This window comes from Podarcis cretensis (assembly GCF_951804945.1).
Source record: "Podarcis cretensis genome assembly, chromosome: 4".
NCBI lineage: Eukaryota > Metazoa > Chordata > Lepidosauria > Squamata > Lacertidae > Podarcis > Podarcis cretensis.
The window spans coordinates 33,320,403-33,336,127 of NC_137173.1; the positions used below are offsets into that span (position 1 = coordinate 33,320,403).

At 36.5% G+C, this 15,725-nt stretch overlaps 1 protein-coding gene across 13 annotated transcripts in view; it reads left to right on the plus strand.

The window, feature by feature from the left end:
- ZBTB20 (zinc finger and BTB domain containing 20) overlaps positions 1-15,132 on the plus strand; it is a 504,516-nt gene extending 489,384 nt beyond the window's left edge. For all 13 annotated transcript variants that reach the window (XM_079973673.1, XM_079973666.1, XM_079973667.1 and 10 more), the window contains one exon: positions 10,352-15,132. The gene's annotated coding sequence lies outside the window, so the exon portion shown is untranslated. The remainder of the gene's footprint in view (positions 1-10,351) is intronic.
- Positions 15,133-15,725: the final 593 nt, after the last annotated feature.

Here is a 15,725-nt window from a genome sequence, read left to right on the forward strand (position 1 = left end):
TTCATAATCAAAATGTTAGTGACCATAAATGTATTTCTTTTTCTTTTTCAGTGTTTTTAAATAAAATAGTACTAGTGACTAGAATACAAGTTGCTATTTAGCTCTGCTTAGTTAAGTACATTACACTACAATACAGTATTTCTGAAAACTATAACATAAGTAAACAATATGTACATCTCTGTATCAATATATAACACATTCAAATATATCGATGTATACACCTACACACACACCCATATATACACTACACATACAGTATATTCATTTGTACTTTTGATTCACATTTATTACTCACCATTCACCTGCTGCAGTTAACTTGAGTCATGTAATAATTAGCAACTAAACCTAGATTCATTTTTATATTATCAGTTTCTGTATTGTCTTCAAGGATTTTTTTTTAATTCCTTAGCCAAACATTATAGGAGAGTTTAGGGTTTGTTTGGTTTGGGGGTTTTTTAAAGCAACACAGTATTCTTATAAACCAAATTTTATGATTTCACGCCTCAGGTGGTCAGGGAAGCAGAACAAATAAAAACAATAACTTATTTCTGTGAATAATAGATTCTCAATGCAATCCTATGCATGCTTATCAGAAACAAGTCCCATTGAATTCAGCAGGGCTTACTTTCAAGTTTGTATGCATATGGGTGCAGCATCAATTTGGGTTCCATATGCAAAATGTACAGCAAGCTTCCCTGTTCCACTACTGATGCAGTTGTAAAATATCAGGCCATTTTTTTCCCAGAGTAAAGAGGGGGAAGCTATTGACTACTCTTGGTTCACTAGAACTCTACTTAATGCCCACCTACCCTTTTCAGATTAGTTAAATTTTACCTGCTCGGACTGGAAGAGGTACAGTAATATTTATTGGTTAACATAACCGTAGAACTGCAGAACTGTAGTGTTGGAAGGGGATGTAGGATGCAGGAATCTTGTACTACAGCATTTCTGCCCAATACTCATCCAGCCTTATCTCCAGCATAGATTGTTTCTAATAACAATTTAGATCCAACACTTTGCTTAGTAGCCTCAAACAGATAAAATTAAGGTTTTGTTCATTATTTTCTATATGTGTTGCTTCCCATCCCAGCAACATTACAGAAATATATTTCTAGCCTGAGGTTTGGACATTTCTTATTGTACCAAGTACTTTTCATGAGTATATAGCAAGAGCAAGAGCAATTGCAGGAAGTGTTTCAACTCTTTTCATTTCCCCCCTCTGGCACAGTCAGATCAACAGATAGGCTCAAACTTCATGCTCTGGTATGGTTTCATGTGTGTTCTGAGGTGTCTGAATTTGAAGCAAGGCATTTTAATTTTGGCTAGACCCATTTTAATGAATTTGACTCCATTGTCTGTATGTTGTATTAAGTCAGGCTCAGAAATAGCCACTTCAGTGCTATTCTTCAATAAGAATTGCCCTACCCATATATACAGGTATCCAAACTGACAATTTTCACCAAAATGTTTATTTTTCTTTTAGGCAACAAATAACTAGCATAAAGGTATGTATGTGGTCAGACAGGCTAGTAAAAACTTTCTGTAGGCTAGTATTTGTATGAATTTACATGCTGTATTCAAAATGTTATTTCTATATAGCTCTCAAAACTGAGTGCTGAATCAGATAATTGTCATATTTCAATGCAAACAGCCAGGCCTTCCGTTGGCTTCTAAATTACTGTCACAGAGTGCTTTCTTAACTACCTTTGATGCCTGTTTAAAGAACCACATTCCCTGCCCTTTAACATATTTGCATTGTCATCATTTAACTGTTGTAGAGAGGGATTATTGGCTAATGCTTTCTCGTGGCATCATTACTGCCTTTAAAAATTGGTATTTTTTCTGTAGAGCTTCTGTCCTTATTTTACATGTATAATAGATTGCTGCTTGCAATTCTTATGTAAAGATTTGTCTCACAAACCAAAAGGTACCAAATTTGTACATATTTCCCAATAGAAGTTGCATTTTCATATTACAGTGTGTTTGGGAGGCAATTGTGTAGAAGAAAGTGAAACTAACAAAATAACTGGTGAAGACTACTTTTACAAACATGTCTACCATAGTTAGTGGTTATTCTAAAGTTTTGCTTTTCACGGAAGTATTTTATTATTTCTGGTTTATTTTCTGATTTATATGTATGTACACATAGAATCTAGGATAAGCTAGGAAACCATTTAAACCAACCCCCATCTATTACTTTTTCCTCTAAATACAATGCAGGCTTTAGGGATTTATTTAGTTTCTGGTTTGACACTAATTTGTATACCACCAAGTCAGAGTTCAGACAATTCTTTCTTAGCATATCACTCATTCATTTCCTTCCCATTTTCTGATTGATCCATTCGTTTTCATGGATGAAATGTATGTTTTAAGTTTGCATTCCTGTGAAATGGAGCCTTTAGTCATCTTTGTTCCTTTCCTCTTAAGAAAAGTTATATAGTATTTTGGATATTAACATATTCATTCAAAATAATATTGACAGCAGAGTTTTTGCATTCATACAACCTCTTCTTTCCACTCATTAACACTAAGAAGTCCTGAAAGGAAACAACATTTCTTCAATTCTCACCCCCAATAGGTGACTGAATATGGATCTCTTAGGCTGTGCATGTCCACCCATACCTTTGTGTGATACAGTATGTGTGATTGATTCATCATAAAAATGGGATGGAGAGGTCACCGTGGCAAAATGAATGCCTGTGTGGAATTCTACATATTGTAGGGCACTCATGCGATTTCAAGACAGACCCCTTAATCATAAGAGCTGTATGAACCAACTTTAATTAAAGATGTTGTGGTGGCGGGTCATTGAAACCTTCACCAAAATGAGGCACTTCACCAAAGAATGAGAGCAATAACAGCTAGCACTGAAGAGAAGGGATTTATATGCTTTGTTACCACTAAAAGGTAACAGTGGAAGATCTTCACTGGTGTTTAGAGGTTTATTTAGACATTTTTGTGTCTAAAGCCAACCTTTTTATTATTAATCAGGAAAAAAATAAAAATAAATTTCTTTCTTGTATTTTGCTGCAATAGGCTTGAGATTCATTTTTCTTCTTTTAAACAGATCACAGTAAATAGAGTGCCACTCAAATATCATGAAGTCACCATGGTCACAGATAGTTTGGTATATTGAAATCAAAAACCATTTGATAATTGCTGATTCAATAGGTTAATTAGGTGCTGAATGTTTAAACTTCTCTGCCTTTGAATATAAATCTTTACTGTGTGACCCCATGAAGCTGGAAAGTTCCCTGTAAAATAAAATAGATGTCAGTTTTACTCAAAAAGTAATATTGCTGACTTCTATTTTATAAAACAAATCATATAAAATGAAGTAATGGTGATAATTCTATTAGGGATTTTAAATAATTACAATAATAAGCCTTAATATTTTACTTTCTCAACATCCAAAACCGACATCCAAAAACCGACATCCAAAACTTCAGAAACCAAGACACAGTTTCCAATTGGCTGCAGGAAGCTCCTGGAGCCAATCAGAAGCTGTGTTGAACATTCAGGTTCCAAAGAACATTCGCAAACCGGAACACTCACTTCCAGGTTTGCGGCGTTTAGGAGCCAAAACGTTCGAGTTGCAAGGCATTCATCAACCAAGGTACGACTGTATAACAAGAAAAATATTCCTTCAGCTTCTGGGATTTTGACTAGGGTTCTTTCTACTCGTTTATAGTGTTAAGATTAAGGCTAGAGAGCTTTATCAGTCATACATTCCTTTAAAAGTCACTTAAGAGAGAAAAAGGTCTGGAGGAAATTATACACCTTCATTTCTCAGCCAAATCCATCATTATTCCTACATTGATTTGATTGCCAATATTCTAATTATTTAAGAAAAAAACCTATCTATCCTAAATTCTGAAATAAATGTAAGACAATTTTATATGCTTTAAGTATGTACTCAGGGATTTAATAACGTTTTAAAACAGGCAACATAAGATCCCTTTAAAAACCATCCATAAATAACTAAATTGAGGATTGGCAGAGTGAATTTATCTGAGAGCTCAAATCACTGCTTAATTATGCTAAGGAGATGACGCTTTTCCCTGTCTGATAAAATAAAACATAACAATGGCATATCCATTACACAAGGCAAGTAAGAAAGGGGCATGTGAATCTCAATACAGCATTGTGTCTCTGCTATAATCAGTTTAGGTCCATAGAGTTCCACACAGGTGGGCTGCGAAAAACCTGCACTCCTGAACAATGGAAAACCTCTCAGAAGAATTCTGATTGGGAATGAAAAATCTGAAGGACACATCCGTACTAATAATGGAAGCCCTTTAAGCACATACCTGGGAATCTTTCCACTGTAAACTAATGGTCAGCAGATTGCAGCCCTAAAATTATTATTGCAAACTCAATTGCTCAAACGCACTCTTGAAATAATATTCTGACATTGAATCAAATAGGCTTATCCTGAATAGACCTCTTCCATATCTTAAGTACCTTAAGGTTCTCAGCACCAAGGATTTCTGATATATTAATCCAGGTGTAGCCAACCTTTTTGACCCAAGGAGCACATTCACCCTTGCCCAATCTGCCACATGCCCGCAAAGGGTGTGACCAAAAGTTGCATACACACACAGAAGACAGACAGATGCACATCCATAAAGATCAGTTAAGAAGGGTAGTTACTGCCCTCTCGCCAATCAAATGATTAACCAGGGAGGGTGATTTGCAGTCTGTTTTAAGAATATTTATCATTTTTACCATTGCTGTCAAAATCAGTGGAGTCTTAAGGGACCAGGCACCACTTGCAACACAGGATGAGACCCCTGAACTTGGCGTTAGCAAAACCTGCTTTGCAGGTTTCCTGCTTCTTTTTTGCAGTAGCAGAATACAGTACAGGACACATTTGAAAATGTCCAAAATCCAGCTTTCATTCTTCCAGCTCAGATTTCTTTCTTCCTTATTTCTGTGCCAACAATCCTTTAAAAATGTTTTCTCCATTAAGGAGGAACAGATTACGTTAAATCTCCCAGTTGTCTTGAGAGGGGGAAAATCGAGAGCAACTTCTGGTTGATTTCAGGATGGGGGGGGGGTGAATTTGATATAGATATCCTGCAATAAGCCTTTATATAATTCATCAGAAGATTAGATAGGAATGGGGAGAATCATCTTTTCAAGTCTTCAATTATTTCTTGATTGTTCACCAATACAGCTTGTTCTTCTTCTATAACTTTAAAGCATCCCTTTCACATTTGAGCATATGAGTTTTAGCAACTTATTCCTGGAAGCTTTCAAATAACAGAAAAAATCTTCAAACTATAGCTCTTTCGTGTGCTTTTAAAAATTATGTGCTGTTGATGATTAACAAAATGGAAAATCCCATAAGATTTCTAATTTCACTGAAGCAAAGGGGAAACAAGCACAAATTTAATTAGGACCTTCTTATCTACTGGTACATCTTAATTTAGGTTGCATTGTTGTTTTCCTTTTGATTTGGTTGTTTTCCTATATAGTAAAATAATTTACACTCCTGGCACTATTATCCTAAAAAGGGGCCTTGGAAAAAGGTGTGCATTTAGGCCAAATTTCATTATTTGTTATATGCATCGTTTGCACAACAGTAGGATCCAGGAAGGTGCCCAGAATGGATCAGGGCCATGGGGAATGTAGAAAGATGGTTCAACGCTGTCCTCCTGCCCTGCAATCCCAACAAAAATCCCCTTAGCTGTTCTTTGCCCCAGGGCAGAAGTTTCTGTTTGCACCAATAGCAGCTTCCCTTCTAGAGCAAAGTGCTTTGAGGGTTTTGGGGGGGGGGTGGTCTGCAACACAGGAAGATCCACCTCCATCCTGATCCACACCTAGGGCTCCCTTCTATTCTTTAAAAAAATGCATGTGCAAAACCATGCATTTAACTAATGTGTAGATTTTGCTGCAAGAGATCTATAAGCAAGGTTCATTTTTACTGGTTTGTTTTAGGACATCTGCTAAGAGTTGCTATTTTAAAGGATTGTTTGCACTGTAGAACCGGCACTGTTAAAATTGTATTTGGTGAACAGAAAAGCTATATATCTTATCTGCAATCTTAAATGCCCATTGCAAAGGAGCCATCTAACAAAACCACTACTGAACTTTGCTTTAGCCACTCAGCTCCCCCATCCATGTGGCACTAGTGTCTTATTAGGCTTTGTATATTTTCCATCTTTGAAGTAAGCTTCTTTTAAAAACACAACAGAAAGAAGATGGAATGAAGACCTTGAACTGAGTAGAAATAAACAAAGATGTATGGTGATGGGGTTGGGAGACAGCAACTCCTGCTTTAGTTTTGAGTGCTTGTAATACTTGGAAGAAGTGAGCATTTTCCTTACTTTTGGATAAGGCTTTTTATTTTTGCACTAAGACTGCATTGTATTGCACTACTGAAATGTATTTATGGGATCAAGAAGGCCTATGCAGGGGTCATGTAAAGGAGAAAGAAAGAGCAGAGAAATAAGTAGGAGCAAGCATCTGCAACTGATTCTGATAAAATTACTCCATCGCAATCTGTATTTATAGACACTTTTCTAAAAGCTTATCTAAAAGACTTTTCTCATAGGACTGAAGTGGAAATATGGCATAGAAATGTAAGAATTATCCTGCAGAAAGTAGCTTCCAAGTGGTAATTGTTTCTAAATGGTTTCCATTTAAGAACACTTAAAATTGCTTTTGATATATAGTTAGCATTGTAGAAGTGGAAGAATCTAAAGGCTAGTTAGGCCAGTCTCTTGCCCAAAGGCAGAACTAGCCAACCATCAGCATCTCATAGATCCTCCTATGCAATGTAGACCACAGGGTGCCACAAGCAGAGAGAATGTGCTTTCATGGCGGCTAGCTTCAGATGACTCAAAAAATCACTCTTTAGGGAAAGGGGGAAATGTCCCAGGTTCACTGGTCAGACTTACTTGGCTGAAAATTTCTTTTCTGCTTCAGGCAGAGTACAAATAAGCACTTGGTAACCAAGTTGAATGTAACATCCTACCAAGTGAGAATTTTCATCATGCATCAGTGTAGGGAAGTTGGAGTAGTAAAATTCTATTCACCAGACGTTGTTAGGTTGCTAGAAATGGCTGACTTATACTTATTATCATTTGCTAAATGGCCACCTATATTCACTTCAGGAAGGGGGAAATCTCAAGATCTTTCCCGTCCCAATAACACTACTGAGGCATTAGAAACTGAAGAACAGCCAGCCCTCAATTAAAAACAATAGCATATCTTATCATAAAAAGTTAACAAAGTAAGGGTATGATGCATCCCCATACAAGTACCTTTGCTAGCATCAATCATCCATTTCACACTTAGACCTGGTTATCTTTGCTCCTTTCTGGATAAGCATTGGAGCCGAAATGTATCAAATGAGAAAATAACCAATGGAACAGAGTTGTAACATTAAATTATAAACATACTTGACACTGAATTATAGACATACTGACCAAGAAGCAGCGGAAGGAAATGGTCTGGATTTTTGTGCCATCTTGCAATACTTTTATTTTACCAGACAATCCTGAGAGGCATCCCTGAATCTCTTTTCGAGAAGCAGTGAGCTAGCCAGTGTTTAAATTATGTAATCCTTCAGGAAGGCCATGACCTGGCTATCAGGTTTAATAGGCTTTTTGGGCTGGAATCAACAATATATGACTTAGACTTGGTTATTGATGTTAATCATTCCTTTGGAAGAATTAAATTTCTCTCTCCTATTACTGCATTGTGACTCCATAAACTCTGAAATGGGAAGCACTGATTTTATGTAGTCCAGTGGGGAAGCAGTTGCAGCCTCTGGCAAAGTGTGCATTACAATCTACGTTACTGAGAAGAATTGGATTTGCATGTGTGTGTGTTTTGATATACAGTGGCCCTCTATAAATCTTACCTTTAAACCAGACTAATCAGTGCAGTATTTGAGCTCTAAGGAATTAGATCCAAGCCTGATGTGTTCCTTTTTGCAAACCTACATGTTAACTGTATATTTTCTTTTCCAGCTAGCTTATGAGCAGTTTCTTTCCACCCTGAACTGTGTGATGCAGTTTTGTTCTTGTTATCATGCATTGATTTGATATACAGGGACAAAAATGTCATTTCCCAAACATTTCAAAGTAACAAAAACTGCAGAATGAATACTGCAGGGGGAGCATAAAGCTGTCCAACTAGTATTCTTTAAAAAATAATTTCCTACTGATAGGCTGTTTTAGAGTTTACTAAACGCCTTTAGTACTGTCTTAACAGCAATGAAGAAGTGTCTGAAGTCCATTTTTAACAGTTGATGCTAGTAAAACAGCATTGCTTTTCAGCCCAGAATATTCCCTTGTGCTGATTTTGTTCCGCCTTAAAGAAGGTCCACGGCTGGTAGGCAGCAGTGCTTCTGAATGCCAGTTGCTGGAAAACCACAGGAGGTGATGGTGCTCTTACACTTGAATCCTGCTTGTGGGTTTCCTACAAGCAACTGTTCTGCCACTCTGAGAACAGGAAACTGGACCAGATGAATCATTGGTCTAATCCAGCAGGCTCTTCTTATATCAGGCTATCTTACCTGCTCACAGTGTTTAGTGCAGACTTCGCTTGAATAGATATCTTGCAATAGTCCTTATCTTCATGGCCCTCCAAGCTGTCCTTAAATCCCCAAGGATTTTGAATGTATCAAGGAATCTAAAATCTTTTTGATCTCCAGATATCTTCATTTTTATTTTCCATTGAAGTGGCACATTTTAAGTTGTCAGTGGGTGCCATTTGCTGTTTTAAAGAAGTGGCCATATTTGAATTTTGACTGAATTGTCACAAACCTAAAATTGTAGCAGAAGCCAGGCTCAGTGTACCAGGAGTTTATAGATATATATGGTCCAAGGTGATATTGCCCTTGAATATGTTTATTCAAATTACTCTATTTGTTCTAGTTTCACAGAGGTAGGGTAGTATAAATCTACTGGTGAAATATTTCCTATTTTTGTTATTTGTGTTAATATGTAATTCTACTGTAGACCAAAAAAGAACTTTATTTTAATTTAAAAAGCTAAAAGGCCAGTGAGTAAAAAGTGAAAATCTGAAACAATAAATGAGCAGAAAGCAGGGGATCAGTGGTTAACTATGCTGAAATAGAAATAAATAGCCTTACCCATTTCTTAACCAATGCTTACAAATCATCCAGTTTTAGATAGCTTTCTTAGCTCATTCTTGCTAAGTTTGTATGGTGGTTTTTGTTTTTTGGCTTGGCATTTGCACATTGTATTGTTTAAATTACCTGATTTTATAGCATTGTATCTTTATAAATCTGGGGTTTTCTTTTTGAAGGATGAATGACAAGGTCTTTGGAGGTGGGGGAAGATGCACTGGAAAATATTTAATTTTTAGAGAAGAAAATGCACAGTTTTGCAAGGAAGAGGCTAAACCACCTCCCTTTATTCACTCGCAAGCATCTAAAGCACTACAGCTAGAAATAGAAACCCACAGTTTGGACATGTTTGTTGGTCCTTGTTGGTCCAATCTACTTGGTGCACTTGTTCCCAGAGATTTGCAGTGTCATTCCCAGCATGTGCTCCAATAAGAACCAGAAAGGTGTTTTTTTATAAAACTAAAAATCAGAAACAGCATTAAAAAATGATGAGTTACATGAGCTGGTACAAAACAGATTATATGTCTTTGCAGTCACACTTTTTAATATTATCAGTTTTACTGCAGCCATTTTAATAACAGTAGGATACAGTGCAGTATTACAATAATATCCACAAAATGTTTCTTGGTCCAGGTAAAACCTGTTGAACAAACAAATTCCATAGTTTTTGTTTTTTAAAAATCAAATACCAATTGTCCCGCTACCAACTGGTATTACTTGACTTTAATTTGAGATTCTGTCCTTAATGGAAAATGGACTTCCTCATATTTGACTACTGTGATCCAGAAAAGATCCCTTGCTTCTTGCACTTTGAGGGTATATGGAAACACCCTCGCCATTGTTTAAAATATGGCTACAAAGTTTTTAGTAAGTGAAATATTTAAAATCAGCCTCTTTTCCCTGTATACTATTAACCCTGAATATCCTTTTTCTTGCTTTTTCTCTCAGTCAAGTACAGTGGAATTGTTAAGACTTGTTGAAATAATATATAAATACCTATTTTGAAAGACAAGATAGTTTTCCACTCATGTCACTGTATCTGGGTCCTATTAATGGTTTCACAGCCCATTGGCTCACAAATATCTTTTGTTTAATCATCAGATTTATTAATTTTTATTTGTTCTTGTAAGAATATGTGGAACAGAATGGGGACATTGGCTGTTCTTTAACTTCACAATCTTAATAGTTGGTTTATATCTTCCATGTTTTATGCAAAAATTAAATCAATAAATATTTGTGCCCTAGGTTGAAGGTTACATGTTTAGGAAAGCACCAAAATGGTTGGAATTTTTTCTACATTTTTGTGAAGACTCTTTTTGGAAAGGAAGGGTACATATTTTTGTTGTGTAATATTTTCTATTTTTGAACGCATTTTCTTGGTACAAGACTGTTTTGTGGATTTTTTTGGTGAAAACATTATTTAAAAAAAGAAAAGAAAGAAAAAATAATTGAAAAGTTTGCCCTTAAGGATATGCTGCAGTCTTGAGTTTAAAACAAATGTGTTAAAGTTGGGGGGTTGTATTGTTGTTTTCTTTTGTAATTGTTACAAGAAGTTTGTATCCACTGCTGTTTATTTTGTTTCAGATGAGTAAGTAAAGGGATTGTTCTTGTTTTATTTTTTTTAAGGTTATTTATGAAATGTCTAAAACACTGGACTGTGACTTTGTGTACTACCCCTGTGTTCTCATCAAGCTGTTGGCAGTCTCATTTCCCCTCCTTCCACCTTAAGGCAGACTAAGGTGAACGTAACAACAGATGTAAGGGAAACAAATGAACCTTCAATTCAAAGTCTGAGGGGAAAAAACCAAAGGTCAAAAGAGTTTCTTACATCTGCTGTACATAATCACCCCAGATGTCTTTCATCTCCTTCTTAGTTTAAAGTTTGAAATGAGAAGGTGCTTTCCATGACGGATTCACACCACTGCATGTCCAAAGGTCCTCTCAGGAGGGCCATGATTTCTGGTAAAGTCCACTAGGACACTATTGCCAGACATGCCATCCAAATTCCCAGGGATTATGTTGTCCAACAACATAATAAAAGGAGGCACCATGCAGATTTTCATTGGCAATCTGTGACTGATGGGAGCAGTAGCAATGACTGCTTTGAAATGCTTATTTTCTGATTACAGAAAGTATAGATGCTAAACCCAAGGGTGGTCAATAATTTCTACATGCATTGTCAATCGTTGAAGAAAGCAGGGAGAATGCTTAAACTAGGAAGACTAAAGCTGTGATCGAAATGCTTTTTGGGTAGGAAGGAAGGGAAGAGGGAGACGCCAACAGTCATAACACCATAAACACCATAAACTGGAGATATGTAACTGGGCTATGTTCAAGGCCAAGCAACATCTTTTCCATTCTTGACATAGAACACTGCCAAATCCTGAGCATGTCAAGCAAATAGAAAGCTAAAGAGTGGTCTTCATTTTCGCCTTCACTTCCCTTTCTTCTCCCCTCTTTGACTCTTTCAGTCTCTTGCCATTGTTCCCCTCGCTCCAGAACTCTTCTGTGAGCATCTTGCTCCAATGAGCACTTTCCCACCTTCCAGCAAAGCATTCCTTCTTTCCAAACCTGAGTTCAGCCAAGACTGAGTAAATCATGTGCCTTCTTTTCCTGCTTTATAATAGAACTAGCCTCCTGACCGTCTTTTAAGTTACACGTAAAAAAAAAAAAGACATAGGAGGCTGTCAAAAAAAAGTGTCCAGTAAAATGATTTATGGAAGCTGTGGCAATTAACTCCCTGTTTGTATCCATGTCTAGGTCTTCCCAGAGAAACATTTCCCGTAATCCCTGTGCACACAACTTATCCAAAACCAACACTAAAGGGCTTGAGGCATTTTTGCCCCCATTTCCACTGTAGCCCAGTGAAAATTCCTACTATGAGTTCACACTTTTTGCCCAGATTGTGGCCTTATTAAGACTTGTAACACTAAAAGTGGCAGTTCTGCTGTTGCCCATATTTTGTGGTGTTTTCATTAAAATATTTTTTACCCACAATTTATTCTGGGGTTTAGCCTAGAGATCAATTATATTTAGACTTTATAATTTTGTGCTTCCCGTATTATAATCCAATCCAGTTCAGTCCAGAGCCTTGCTGCCTCTTTGCTTTCCTCACATACTCTTCTGCTGCACTCTATGCTTTCCTGGTCATCTCATGTGTTTGTGAATGGGTAAGGAAAGCCAAAGGAAGACCCTGGTGACCAGGGAATGGTCTGAGAGAAGACAATTAAGATCTCATATCACTATGGACCTTAGAGGTGGAAGGGTTTATTAGCTGCCTAAGTAATTAAGAGCTGAATGCTGCAAATTTAACATATGATCCCCATATCAGAAATGGGGGTGGTGATAATTTAATTGTGGCTTAATGGACAATCTGATATCACACAGCTTCTCCTATGCAATAACTCAGAAACTCACAAGGAGTTCCAGTAGTAAGAAAAGTTACTTTAATCCCATATTATTTTAATCATTAAACGTATCCCTGTATTCCTTGTTCAACTGTATGGGTGCATGTGTTTAGAGACAAAGGGTGCTGATTTAGAGCTCTTTGGTGCTGATAAGACAAAAAATTTAATTCCTTTTCCAGAACCTGTTTTTGACACATGCGAAATAGAAGAATTCACTATATAACATGCAATATCTCAGCATTGAGAAAAAGAGGATGCTGAGATTTCTACAGTGCCTTATTCCTAATAGATGTTGGCACATAAGCACCCAGGTCCTCTTTTAAATCTAACTAAGTCGGATTCCAAGTTGTCACATCGGCACAGATGAAAGGGGAGAAGTGACTGGAGCTCTGAACAAACTATTCTAGCCAGATGGGCAGGTTGTTGTTGTTGCTGCTGTTATTAGTCCAAATTCATTCCAAAAAAAAAGTCAAAATGCCAAAATTCAAAACAAATCCCTTCCACCTTTTTGTGTCACTCATGGTGTTGCTATATTGGAAAAGACATTAATTGTCTGAGAACATCTGCCTATTTGATCTTACTATTACCCATTCACTATTGGCGTTTCTAAATCTACACAAGTCAGACATTTTTCGCTTCTGAAGTGTTTTCCAAAGGGCACATAAATGCCCAATTTATTTCATGTTAAATGCACTTTAAAAAAAAAAAAGTTGGAGACTGTTTCAAATGCACAGGGGAAAGATAGTGCACTAATGTCTGAACCCAGTTCACTTTATCTCCAGTTATAATATACTCTCATGTGTGAGGGGGTTACAGATATGTATTCACACATACACACAAAGCCGGAAGTGTGAGAGGAGATTAGCCTCCCTTTTCACAGCTACAAAACCAGATTTTTCACAAACACAGAAGCAGCAGAGGAATAATAGTTGGACTCTTGAAACAGATCACAAATACAAACAGCTACTTGCAAGTAACTTGGTCCTTTCTGTATGTACAATAACTACAGTAGGAATGGATTGTAACCGGAAGAAAAAGGAACGGTGCTAAATGAAAGCAACTGAATGATTGGGCAAAAACTATTACAATCTAAACGACACAGTTCAGGTTCTGCACTTTTTGATTAGTTTTTTTTTGTTCACTGACCCACCCAACAAAAAAGTAACAAAACCTGTAACAAAAAGCCCCTGTTTATGGAAGATGTCAGAAATCTCTTAACTTTTGGCCTTGCTCTCAATCACTATGTGCAAAAATCTGTACATTTCTGAACTAAATGTAGTTGTTTGTTTTTTTAAGAAAAAAACCTTTTTGAAGCACCTTAATGTGGCTTCCCATTCCAAGAGTGGTAGCCACCCTTTTTCCTTTGAGCACCTTATTGATGTGTTATGCTATCTGCTGACTTTCTGTTACCTGTTAGCTGAATGGCTGGCTGTTAACATATACAAATGTGTGCAGGAGCAAGGTATGACTTGCGTGTGTCCACAGCATTCCACACATACAAGCCATCATACAAGACAATACACTTGCACACATGCAAACACACAACAGTGATATTTCTATTAAGTGAACTTCTACCCATGTTTTCCCATTCCTTGGTCCAGCATTTTGAAGGGTTGACTATATAATGTATGATTCCAGTGCTGATTTCAAAACTTGCCCTATCTTTCTGCTTTTTTAGTATGCTTCTTTAAAGCATTAGAATTTCTCTATGTTTGAGGACTGGATAATTTCATACATTGGGCAAAGAAATGTCCCCAAAATCATTAGTAACTGAGAGAATGGGAAAAACTACGTTGAAGACGAATCCTGCAGTCTTTACATAAATTAAAACAATGATTTCCAAATGTAAAGGCTTCAAGACAAGATCCCTTTTGAGCAAAGATACTTCTCCTGGAGATACTAGTTTCTGCCTAATCCAAAGTGTGTTGTAGTGGCTGTAAGTGTACTTATACATAAACACAAAACACACCTTTATACAGTGCAACATGGTTTAAGAAAATGAGACGAGCAGGTCAAAAGTTTTGAGGGAATACTGAGTTCCTTTTTTTTCTCTCATTTTACTCTGTAAATGGTATGTCAGTTATAAAGCAAGTAAACTGAGAATTGTTTTTAAAAACCTTGCATACGCCTTTTCTATCAAGTGCTTTAAAATATAGAATAACTACACACATCCTGCCAGTTTTTTCTTACAGTGAGAGTATCCTTACCTGCCATTTAATATTAGCCTCGTATTTTTCTCACGTATATTTACCTGTGACTTGTATTTGTTATTTAAAACAGAAAAAAGGAAAAAAATAAAATTAACTGTAGCGCTTCATTATACTATATTATTATTATTGTGACATTTTGGAATACTGTGAAGTTTTATCTCTTGCATATACTTTATACGGAAGTATTACGCCTTAAAGATACGGAAATAAATTTTACAAGGTTTCTGTTTTGTGTGGAAGAGTAATCGATGTTGCTAAGAATGATGTTTGTTATTTTGGGTTTTTCTTTTTTCTTTTTTTTAATGTTACCAGCACTTTTTTTGTAAGTTTCACTTTCTGAGGTATTGTACAAGTTCACACTGTTTGTGAAGTTTGAATATGAAGGAATAATTAAAAAGAAAGAAAGAAATTGCTGTCTCTGTTGTTTTACTATTGTACTGGCTCACATGAAAACTTTCCTGTGGATATATTATGTATGGAACACTGTAGAAGACCATGACCTTCAGTATGATCTCAACCTTCCCTTACATCAGAGGACAGAGTTTGGAGCCACTTCTGGTCTTTGCTCTTGGACCTAGAAGCCCCTACTCATACCCCAGTATTTAGAATACTGTACCCTAGCTGAGAACTACTTGGAGAAGCAACAAGACACAGTCAGTGCCAGATTTGCATATAAGCTAAACAAGCTATAGCTTAGGGCCTCACTCTCTTGGGGGGGGGGGCAAAAAATTAAAGGAAAAAAACCTGGATGTTCATTTCCAAAATATAAGATAAAAAACAAATAAAATAAAACCTTAATCTTAATTGTATTTCAGTTCAACAATTACTTTGATAAAATACACATTTTGTTATGTGCAAATGGCTTTAGATACCTATTAGGTTCATAAATTACCATATAGCATATATTCAACACAAAGTGACAATTTGTTGTTGACAAAGGACATCTGGACATATAAAGGGCCCCATTACCTTCAGTAACTTAGGGCCGCATCAAACCTAAAT